Below are 11,181 nucleotides of genomic sequence, written 5' to 3'. Positions count from 1 at the left end.
TCCGCGTGGATCCTATGGTTTCACCACTTTCCCAAAGCCCTGTGCTGTAGTAAAAGTCTGGATCTACTTTAGCAAAGGTGCTGTCTTAAACCTTCTCTGTCCTGCAGTTTCTCAGAGCAGCTTTGTTGGCTTTTAAACCAGTCTGCTGAGGTTTTACTTTTCCAACTAAATCATGTATAAATCTGTCCCAGGGGCTCTGCAAGTTTAAGTAAATTAAACTTAAAAACAAATTACAAAAATGATGTGGCATTGGGATGCATTAAATAAGTTATATCTTTGATTTTTAGTCTTGCAAGGTCTGAATACTTCCAGTTTGCTCGGCTTTCCTTTTTGCTTTAATTTTGAGATGCATACTGCAAGAATCGATAGTATTTAAAGAAATGTGTCAGAGGAATTTTCTCTTTAGATCCTAACATGAGTCATCGCCTCTTAAAAACATCCTCCAGAGCTTGGTGATTAATGTTTGTCTTTATATAAATTGAGTTTCTGTTCATAATCTGTGACGTCTGGAGGTTTTGCTCTAAGTGCCACCTCTAAAATCTGACGGGCTTTTAACTCAATGAATCTTAAACAGATATGGAGAAAGTAAGAATGTTTGTTTTTCGAGCTGCAGAGTGGACCTGCTCCTCATTTTAAGGTGAGAGTCAGGTGTTTGGGTCCACACTGTATTTTCCATTTCAGTACACATCGGTGCAAATGTCACTTCTCATTGACTTCATCTTTTAAACACACAACCAACACACTCTCAGACAGAACAGACTGTCAGCCCCCCTGTGCTTACTCATCGGCACAAATACTCCACTGAACATAGACTAAAGGCTTTCTTACCTCTTTAAAAACATTATTCTGCTGTTTATGTGTTTAAAACGGATTTCACTCAACCACCATTATTTCCTTATTATGCTATGAATCAGTTTGTTTAGCCACAAGTGATGAAGAGAAGCATGTTCTCCAGCCAGCTTAGACTAGAATGGACAGAGACTGTAGATGTAAAGACAGTTCTAACAGATTTGTGTCATATTAATCCTCTGTAAACACACATTGAGCCAGGGACCACCAGTACATTTTTTTTTCCTGCAAGGCCACATTATAGCATGTTGTATGCCAATCCCACCACCAAGGGAACTCTCATTTAACTGGTCAGCAAACTCCAGGCATTATCTTTTAATCTGTGTCAGCAGGCTTAAATATACGTGTTTTATTTGATTTAGATCTTAGTTTTGAACCCCATATTGGCAATATCACCAAGAAAGCATTTTATCATTTAACCCTTAGAGCTCACGTGGCATGGATCTGTGCCACAGGCACACCCCTTTGTAAATTGCTTGATCACTTTTGAACTGTAGGTTGTAGGCACTTGGTTGTTTTTTCCTATGAAAGCTCTGTGTTGTGCCTTTCTAAATATGCTCTTCATGCATGCATAGCTCTTACAGAACATTTTCTAGTGAGCCCAGAACTTGGCTGACTGTCCGGGGTCTCTGAGGACTGTGTCGTGACACAGGTTAGAAAAATGTTAATAACTTTTGAACCATAAGTCAGAGACACTCCTTTTTTCCTCAGAAAGCTGACCATTTTGCTGTTTGTTTGCTACCATCGATGTCTCAGTTGCCCTTAAGGACGCTGTTCTAGTGAGCCCGGAACTTCAGTGACTTTTCGGGGTCTTTAAAGATTAAATCCATGGCATTAGATCTAGTAATAAACGTCTTCTTGTCCATTCTTCATCCATTTTCGATCACTTACTTTGACTTACTTCGGTGGGTAGTGCCATAATTGTTGAGGGCAATGTTTACATGCAATGCATTGTGGGAGGGGCTGTTCTCCAATACTGCAAAAAAGTGCATGGTCTTTTTTGGGTATATGTAGATATTTTGAAAACCTTTATTAACAGAATGTTTAATTTTTTTCACTGTTTCGTACCCAAGAGATAGGGTTAGGGTTAGGGTTTGTTTCTGTACAAAGAAAGAGTCACTATTGTTTACTGTATGTTATCAATAAAAATCTTTGAGTTTCAAAATCTGATTTGTTATTTCCTTTTTTTTTCGAGTCCTATAACTTTTTTATTTAAATTCAAGTGACATTACTGTAGTAGATATATTCTTAAAGCCCAGGTTGTCCTGAAAAAATGATTTATAGAGCTTGACTATGCACCATAAGGTTGACGTTTTACAAGCTTTTTAAGACAAAAAGTCCAGACGAGACATGATGGTGAAAAAAATAGCTGTGAGCTCTAAGGATTAAAGAACATTGCCCGAGTGTGACTGTTTCTCTCTCAAGCCAGTGCAGACATTAATTTATGCTTGTATTACCTGTACAATAGATTATTGTAACGCTCTTCTCTCTGGTCTCCCTATAGTAAGAACATTTCACATCTTCAGCTGCAAGAATGCTGACAAGGACCAGAAAGAGAGATCACATTACACCAGTTTTAAGGTCCCTGCATTGGCTACCCGTCTCTTAGAATAGATTTTATGATTCTGCCATTGGTTTTTAAAGCTCTTAACGGTCTTGACCCTTCTTATTTACCAGATTTGCTTTTAACCTGTGAACCCAGTAGAGCCCTCTGGTCTTCAGAAAGTTCTCTGTTAACAGTACCCAAAATCAGAACTAAAACTCACAGTAAGGTATCTTTTTATCACTACGGTTCCCGTCTGTGGAACAGCTTACCTGAAGACCTGAGGGCAACACATAATGTTTATGTTTTTAAAAGCAAACTCAAGACCTACTTTTTTAGTCTGGCTTTTAAGTAAAATTTAGTTTATCTTCCTAATTCTGTCTATCTTTTAGGTTTTATCTCACTATATTTTAATATTAGGACTGCCTTTTAGTAGTTTATCCTCTTATTATAACTTTATCAAGTTCTCTTTTTGTGTTTTATACTTATTTTATACAGTTTTATTGATTCATATTTTTTTTATTCTTATTTTAGTATCCTCTCATTATGTTTTTATTTCATTCACTGTCACTATGTTTAAAGATTTTAACCCAACCTTCAGTGTTTCCTCATGCTGAATTTTAAGATAGCGTTTCCGAAGTGCGCACGTTCCTGTGTGTAAGAAATCCATTATATATAACACAGTTGCCAATGTTATGTATGGACAACAGAGTGGGGAAGAGGGTGGGGGTACAGGGTGGCATGGTGGTGGGTAATGGGTGAGGAGAGGGACGACACTACAACAGTGTGTAAATGTCAGAGAGGTGCTAGTCAATGACAGCATGAGGCTGCTTAAATTCTGATGACACACAGAGACCAAGTACATAAGTGACAAAAACAGAGGAGTTTTTGACAGGGAGTTAGAGGAAAGGAGACATTTAGCTTCAAAATACCAAGGTAGCCTGTGTGAGTGTGGGTTTTCTGCTTTGATGGTGATCAAAAGCAAGTTTCAGTCAGGTGAAGGACGATGTGCAGGGATTCTTTGCTCGGTAACTGGTAGACTCATTGTTCCAATCGTGGTGAGCCTTATGATTAATAAGGCAGTTATTTACTGTCTAAACCAATAGTTTTAGTGACTCAGAAAGATGGAAGATTCAAATAATGGATGACAGAAATCTTGTAAAATGTTTAAAGATAAGACAAAGATGTTCAAAAATATTTTTAATGTCTTTTTAAACTCATTATTTGGGTGGTTGGAGGACAGATTCATTGTTTTCTTGCACAGAGAACTCACTTAGAAAGCTCCTAGTCTAATGTGTAGATCAGAACTTTATTACAAAAACTGACAAGGGATTTTAAAATTAATGTGAAAACAAAGAACATCCTGTGTACTTGCCATACCGTACACCCATCTACAGCTCATTAGTACCACGGTGTCATTCACATGGACAGTACAGGGCTGAGTAAATCAGCCAGGAGGAGGTCAGCCTTGCAAGGCGTCTGACATCGCCTGTAAAATCCTTGCTGGGAATGAGTGTGGAGCTGATTTGCATGATTACACAGCATCAGCCAGACAGCCAGGGCTTCATTACTCACCACAAACTCACACAGGAAGATTACGGGTAAGTGAATGGACACATGCACACATAAATGCAGGCATGCACACCCTGAGATAGCCACACAAATACTGTACAGCAGTGTAACGCCATCTGACACTGTTAGCAGCCAAGCAGTGGACAGTCTGAGGATGCACAGTTAAAATCATGTGTGCTTTGTTTCAGTGTTTTGAAAGCTTGTGTTCAAGGAAGCTTAAGGCTCATTTATGATTCCTTTATGTATGAAAATGGAGCCCTATGCTTTATGTAAAACCCAAATACTCGAGTTTCTTCATAACTGACACACCAGAGATACTGTTTCACATCCTTAGCTACATTAGCTGCATTAGTTTGGCTTCATGGAGGACAAACTTTTTCTGTAAGGTGTTTGGTCGGCTATATGTCAGTCAGTTATCTCACATTTGTTACTGTTAGAACATTTGTTATTATGCATGCAGCATAGCATGTTTGTCATCATGCTCTGACTTCATTTGTCCTCGCAGATTTATTTTTTAAATATTAATAAAATGTAATAAAAATGACAAGTTTCACTGTAGTTCAGATTGAACCCGTTCCAGAAGTGTAATCTGATTTTTCTTGAAGGTTTTTGCATGTATTTTTGCCCTGAAAGTTGTAGTATCTGACAGCAATGGTCTGCAGCCAAACTGCTTTTTTTTTGGCAAAGGCCACTGCCTTAAATATATTAGTCTACGTGGAGCTGATTGAGTAAAACAGGAGGAAGGAGATGCAAAGTATTCATTTAGTTTCAACATATAACACAATGCACAGACTTCTGATTGTAAAGCTCATCACTTTGTCAACATTAAGTGCCATCCTATTGCATTAGCTGAAGGTCATCTTTCAGTTAAGAAGGTCTCAGAGCACCATGCATGAGGAAAAGTTACACAATTACAGCTGGAGTTAACCTGACACGCAAGATGGATTTGTTTTACAAATCCATCTGAGAAAGCTTCAACAGGAAACGTTTGAGAAAAGGCAGAGGCTTTGAAAAAACTGAGAGTGTGATTGGGTGAACGTTCTGTCTGTCACATCTCTACAGGCCAATCACAGCAACAAAACACATGGCGTAGCTGCTATTGAGCTGTGCGTGTGCAGCTACTGAGGAATAACGCGAAACATGGCGACTGCAGACATGTAAGTACTTGACTTTTGTCGTTTTTGAAAAGTAAACAACTCACTGCTGTTCTTTGTTCTTCTTTTAACAAAAAAAATGTCGTCAAGTTCTGAAAAACTGGCGCTTTAGCAGCATCCATGCTGAGCTCTTCCTCCATAACTGCACCAGCTCTTGCTGCTGCTTGTTAACGTCACAACACTGCTGCACCTGAAAGTACTGCCCCTCGTTGCTGATTGGTCCTGTCACTTTCTAACCGGGCCCAAACGGTTCAGATGGGAGCTTTGCAAGATGGATTCGCCAGTGAAAAACAAGGAAACGGACGTATCCATCTGCTTTGCAAGGTTAACCTGGAGTTACACCGTCTAGAAATCATAAATCTTGTAAGTTTCTAACCACTCCCCCCTGAAGAGGCAAAATAAAAATTCTGGAATAATATCGAAGTGAACAGCAAATAGACCTCATAAAAGCAAAGTAACTTGTTTTACAATCAATTCCTGTGGAAAATGTGATTTCTCATCTCAAGCCGAAGGGCCGCCCTTTACTGCAAATCAGAATTGCATTCAGTGGCCTGCCTTCTTAGTCCAAGCACACTGCTGTGTGCCCAGAATGCGGCGCCGGCATATTATGTGGAATTTAAGGGGAGTAAAGCCTCAAACAGACCACATACAGAAGAAAAGTTCTTTCAGCTCTCACTGGTCAGCACTTTGTCATAAACTAAGAAATAGGACGCTCTGCCTTTTGTCATTTCAGGTCAAAGTAAACCTTCCAAACATATTCAGACTAGCTCCCTGGCAACAATGGAGCTTTAAATGGAGTGGTGGTCGAGCACATACACACAACATGTTTATCACGCTGAAGCACACACTACAGCCTTCTCTTCTATAGAAAATGCTGAGGGTGCAGTCTTGTCTTCCCACTCGTCCACCCCTCCTCTTTCATGGCCCAATTTTCCATCCCATGAATAATGTATCTGATTAATTAGGCTCGTCATTACAGTACAGGGTCAACAGGAAATTCCCCTCTGTTCTAGTTCAAACAAAAAATGATCCTCTTTTCTTCTCCTTCTTCCCCTCTCTCCCTTCGTCATTGTCGGCTGTGTGTTATGGATGAGAGGGAGGGCCCTGGGTATTTGTTGTACCCCTTTGGGATGTTGCATGGCATCGCGCTGGGGAATACAATGAAATAACAAGATAACAAGATAAAAGCTTCGTGTCGGACTTCAAAGAGGATGGCTGCTTGAATAGAAGCGCATACAGCTCGCGCCGTGGTGATTTCAATGAACAAGTCTGTGTTCATGGACGGCAGGGGGCTGAAAGAATATGCATGCATACAGGGATGTTTTATAACACAATCGTGGAGTAAAACTTGAGTTGCTGCAGCCAGCCTCTTATTGCTCCTATCATTTGTACATTAATGTGGCCCTGGAGCTTATCCTCACTGGGGCGATCACATAAAGCCATTTAAATCCCAGCCTCTGCCTATATGACCCTCTTCCTATATGCTACACTATGTCGCAAGCATGTTTACCACCCAGCTATGTAGAGGTGTAAATCTCCCACAAACATGTAATTCCTGGCAGAAGTCTCCCACACTGAGGTGCAGCCTGTGCAATAAATTTACTCCACGGTTATTGATCCATACTGTGCTCACAAAGGTGGGCTGTCCTGGCATCTCAGCGACAGTAAAGGCTCTTATAAGAGGAGGGAGGGGATATCCAGGCGTGTGTTTCTGCAGATGCCACAAGCAAAGCTCTTACCCTGTCAAATACGCACACATTCACTCTCACATTTTACAAGCTTTAATGCACTGTTCTCACACCATGAAGCAATACAAGGGTGTTGGGAGGTGGCCTCTGCATTGTGAATCCTTTGGCCTTTTATCGATTCGGGGCTTCAATAGCTCCGTATTGATCGTCCCTCTTTCCTTGTACAGAGATCAGTCATGCACCTGTCCGATGATGCTCTCTGGCCAGCAGTGCTGTCTTTTCTACTTGGCCAGCATTGATATTAAACAGAACAGCCAGTAATAGGCAAGGTTTAATGGGCTTGACTTTTATGCTAATTGACAATGTGACTCTGAGCAATAGACTTTGACATACCTGCAGATTTAGAGGCTCGTTTATGCTCAGCGTTCAACATGCATAACGATTTGGATGGAGCCTTCTGTCCTTACTCTTTATTTCTGCAGGGTTTCCTGAAGGTAAAGGGTGTTTTCACATTGAGCACAAGTGTTTCGTACTGTGCTTAAGAAGTGTTGCCCAGATGGATGTGATTCGTTGACTAAAACTGTGACTAAAAATGTTAGTCGACTACCTTTGTTCTAATTTGCTAATTTCCACATACTCTGTCTGCACCACTCACAAAGAGCACTATGAAGCATATCAATCTTTGCAAATTCCACTGTCTCTGCTTCACTCTGTCTACGGCAGGTCCCTGAAGCGCCACTCTGCTCAGCTTTACTTGAGGTATACGCCAAGTCTATTTTCAGTGCCGGCTGCTAGTGTTGTACTCAAGACCACACTATCTGAGACCAAGACTTGCCCAAGACCAGGGTGCACTGAGACCAAGACTAGACCATGACTTTTGGGGGTTTAGACTGAGTCTAGACCGAGACAAGACCAAGACCTTAATAATCTATTTTAAAACACCATAACAAGGCTGAACTGTTAAAGAGCATTCTCTCTTTAACTTTAGTTTTCTTTTTGATAAATTGGACAGATAAAAACAAGATGTCTGCAACTCTTTCAAAACACAGCATGCAAAAATCTCAAATCTTAACAAATTTCTTCAACTAACTTCTTGTAAAAAATAAATCCTTGTATGTATTTATAGCCACTGACAAGTCCAGAATTATTTTAAATATCTGAAAATGAGATGTTTATCTAGATTTGTCAGATGAATGAGGCCTAAAGTAAGTGTTCAGAGGTATTTCTGACTAGAAATAAGATGGACTGATGTCCGAATTTTTACAGGTGTAGCTATTTGTTGTTTTAGCAAGTGCTTCTCCTTATTACACATTTCTGAAGTCAAAGAATAGCAGATCAGTGCTGGTCTCAACTGGTCTTGATTGAAAATCCTGAGTCCGGCCAGTCTGAGACCGAGACGAGACCAAGTAAAAATGCTCTCGAGTCCGAGGCAAGACCAGGACATTCAAAATGTGGTCTTGAGACCAAGACCGTTCTCATGTACCATAACACTACCGGCCGCTACAAACCACATCAATCCATGTAGAGCGGATTGATCCAAACACCCTGAGAAACATGCAAAGCATCTGATCAACTTCAAAATACAACACAATGCAAAGCCTCCTGATGGTGAACCATCACTACATCAACATTAAGTCTCATCTTGTGGCACAAACAACAGGTCACTAGTTCCTCAGTGGGTCACTGAGCTACTACAGTTTCCTATCAAAACAAGCAAAACTGGGCGGACATTGGCTATGGAAACACAAATGGGATAAGAGTGGCAGTCTTTATCGACCAAAACCAGACCACTTGGTGGAAATGGACCACATGTAAGCCCTGTCTGACACCGCTTGTCCAGGGTTTAGGCTGAGGTTTTAAATCCATGTCTGATGTAATTTCTACAAGCTTTTACATTTTTTGCCTAATTGCGACACTATGTTTGGCACACAAAAGTAGCTTAAGGTTACTTTGTGGTTTTTCTGGCAGTTAGAACTGTTGGTACAATTGTAAACTGCACAAAACCAGTGTTAATTTCGTCCACTGAAATATTACTAAAAACGTCCTTCAACAGCCTTTTTTCAATGACAAAAACTAGACTAAGACTAACAAAAATAGATCTGTGATGACTAAAACTGATAAAAACCTTGTTTTCGTCAAGATGACTAAAACTAGACTAAAATGTAATTTAGTTTTTCTCAGATATTCAAAATCTGTGATATTTTTCCACTGTGGGAAAATCTGTCAAAAAACAATGCATCTGTATCTCTTCTGCCTCTTAGCTGTAGAAAGCAGGGACCCCAGGATTAGCAGAGTGCAGAGAACACACTACCATGATTTGATACCAGATTTAGACAAGAAAATAAATGCTTGGACTAAAAGTTAGAACTAAAATGTGAGGACTTTTTATGGACTAAAACTAGACTAAAACAAAAAAGGGTAGAAATGACTAAAATGCGACTAAAACTAAAAGATATTTCATCGAAAGACGAAGACAAAAATTAAAAATAGCTGCCAAAATTAACACTGCACAAACCTTTGACAATTTGATAGTGCTTCTCTAAGAAGAAATCACTTCCTGCACCCCATCTGGAATTCTTTATTTGACATAATGTCATCTGCAAACATTCTATTGGAGTGAGTCTTTTGAGTCAGTGAAGTTTAACGTTTGTCAACATGGGTTTGGAGAGGTTACTGGACTCTGCCACAGCTCCTGGACATGGCAAACCCCCTTAGTACTACAGATAGATGGAAAGACAGAATTAGAGATAAGGGGCGAGATGCAGGTGTGGGATATTTCAACTAGGAGAGGTCTATGATGAGTTTTAAAATAATTTATTTTACAAATTGAATGAAAGAGAATTGTGCAAAGTCCTTGGCGATTAGACTCCATCGTGACGATATCATGTATTTGAAGGGGTAGTGAAGCCAACGGCAGGAATAGGATACCCCCTTTGGAGTCTAGACACTTGTGATGGTGTTGAGAGATGCAGGGTGAGGAGTAGACTTCTAAGATGCTGCCCAGGAACCCAAGAATGCAGGATAACATGAGCAGGAGACCTGTAAGGATCTGGACTAGATGCTGAATAACTGAATGGAGGTGGCTGGGGTGGAGGAGGATAGCAGCATCTGCACTGTACGACTGGCTGACTGGGAAAGAAAGAATGACAGATTTAAATCTGACAGGCAGAATCTGATTAGCGGAGTACTTAGGAGGGTGAACGCCCATAATCAGCTGATCGTCAGCGTGGAAAGAGAGAAAGAATGGAAAAGGGAGAGATGTGAATGAGTGGTGACTGAGGAATGAACAGAAACAGTCTTCCTGCAAAGAAAGGAAGATGGTGTGGTTCAACTCCTGAAACTCTGCTATTAACACCATGAACTTCCATTTCTGCCTTTTGGCTGCCATATTTAAGTGCTGCATTGCACATTGCAAGCACCTCCCTTTGCATGTTAACCTTGACATATCCATTAATCTATTATATTTGAATAAATGAAATCCAGTAGACTACAAGAGTAAATCCTCAGTAGTAGTCTTGCATGGAAACAGCTGATCATTAAAACAGAGCTTACACTGTAAGCTTTTTTAAAGCAAAGTTAAGTGACATGCAATTAAAGTCTCCTATAATTACCTCTTAGACAATAAAAGCACAGATAATGAAATAATCAATGAAGCATCCTCATGTATGTTACACATAAGAGTGAGATCAATGCTGCGTCCACAGAGATGGAAAATGAAGAAATCGATCTGATGACAATCAGAGAATGAGATGATCAATACAAATTACTGTGGACAACAAAGATCAGTCATGACGGACAGATCAAAAAGAGCATCATGGATTCATTGTGTAATGAGAGGCTTTTATGTAACAATGTGAGAGATCAATAAGTAAACCCAGGAGCTGCTAATGATGCTCCAGTCTCCCTCATTGTTCATGCAGCTTTTCTAAATGCTTTGGTAACCTTTGTTATCTTTGGAGAGACACTGAAGTGGTCAAGGAAAACAACAGTCTGGTGTAATGATGCTCTTTCATAGCTCCACATTCCTCGGTGTGACTTTGCTGCTAATTGTAATTTGTTCTGCTCCAGCTCTCCTGCAGGCGTCTCTCCCTGCTGGCTGTGAAGTGATGCACAGAGGCAGGTATGTTAGCTTTGTGTGTGGAATTACTCTCATTTCACCTGGAGCATAATGCCACTCTACAGTCGGTTGTTGTGCTACAAATTAGGTAAGGTCAGTTTGAGCCATTGCCATGGAGACAGGGTTACACCAGGGGAGGATTTGCTTCAGCCGAGTATCTCAAATGTCCGCGAATGAGTGTGCATGTTTCAGTGGGATGAGAGAATTTTCCCACATATCAGATGAAGTTATAAATAGTCTCCTTCAGGATCACTCATC

This window comes from Cheilinus undulatus, linkage group 21 (assembly GCF_018320785.1).
Source record: "Cheilinus undulatus linkage group 21, ASM1832078v1, whole genome shotgun sequence".
In the NCBI taxonomy this organism is placed as follows: domain Eukaryota; kingdom Metazoa; phylum Chordata; class Actinopteri; order Labriformes; family Labridae; genus Cheilinus; species Cheilinus undulatus.
This window is presented reverse-complemented; position numbering follows the sequence as displayed.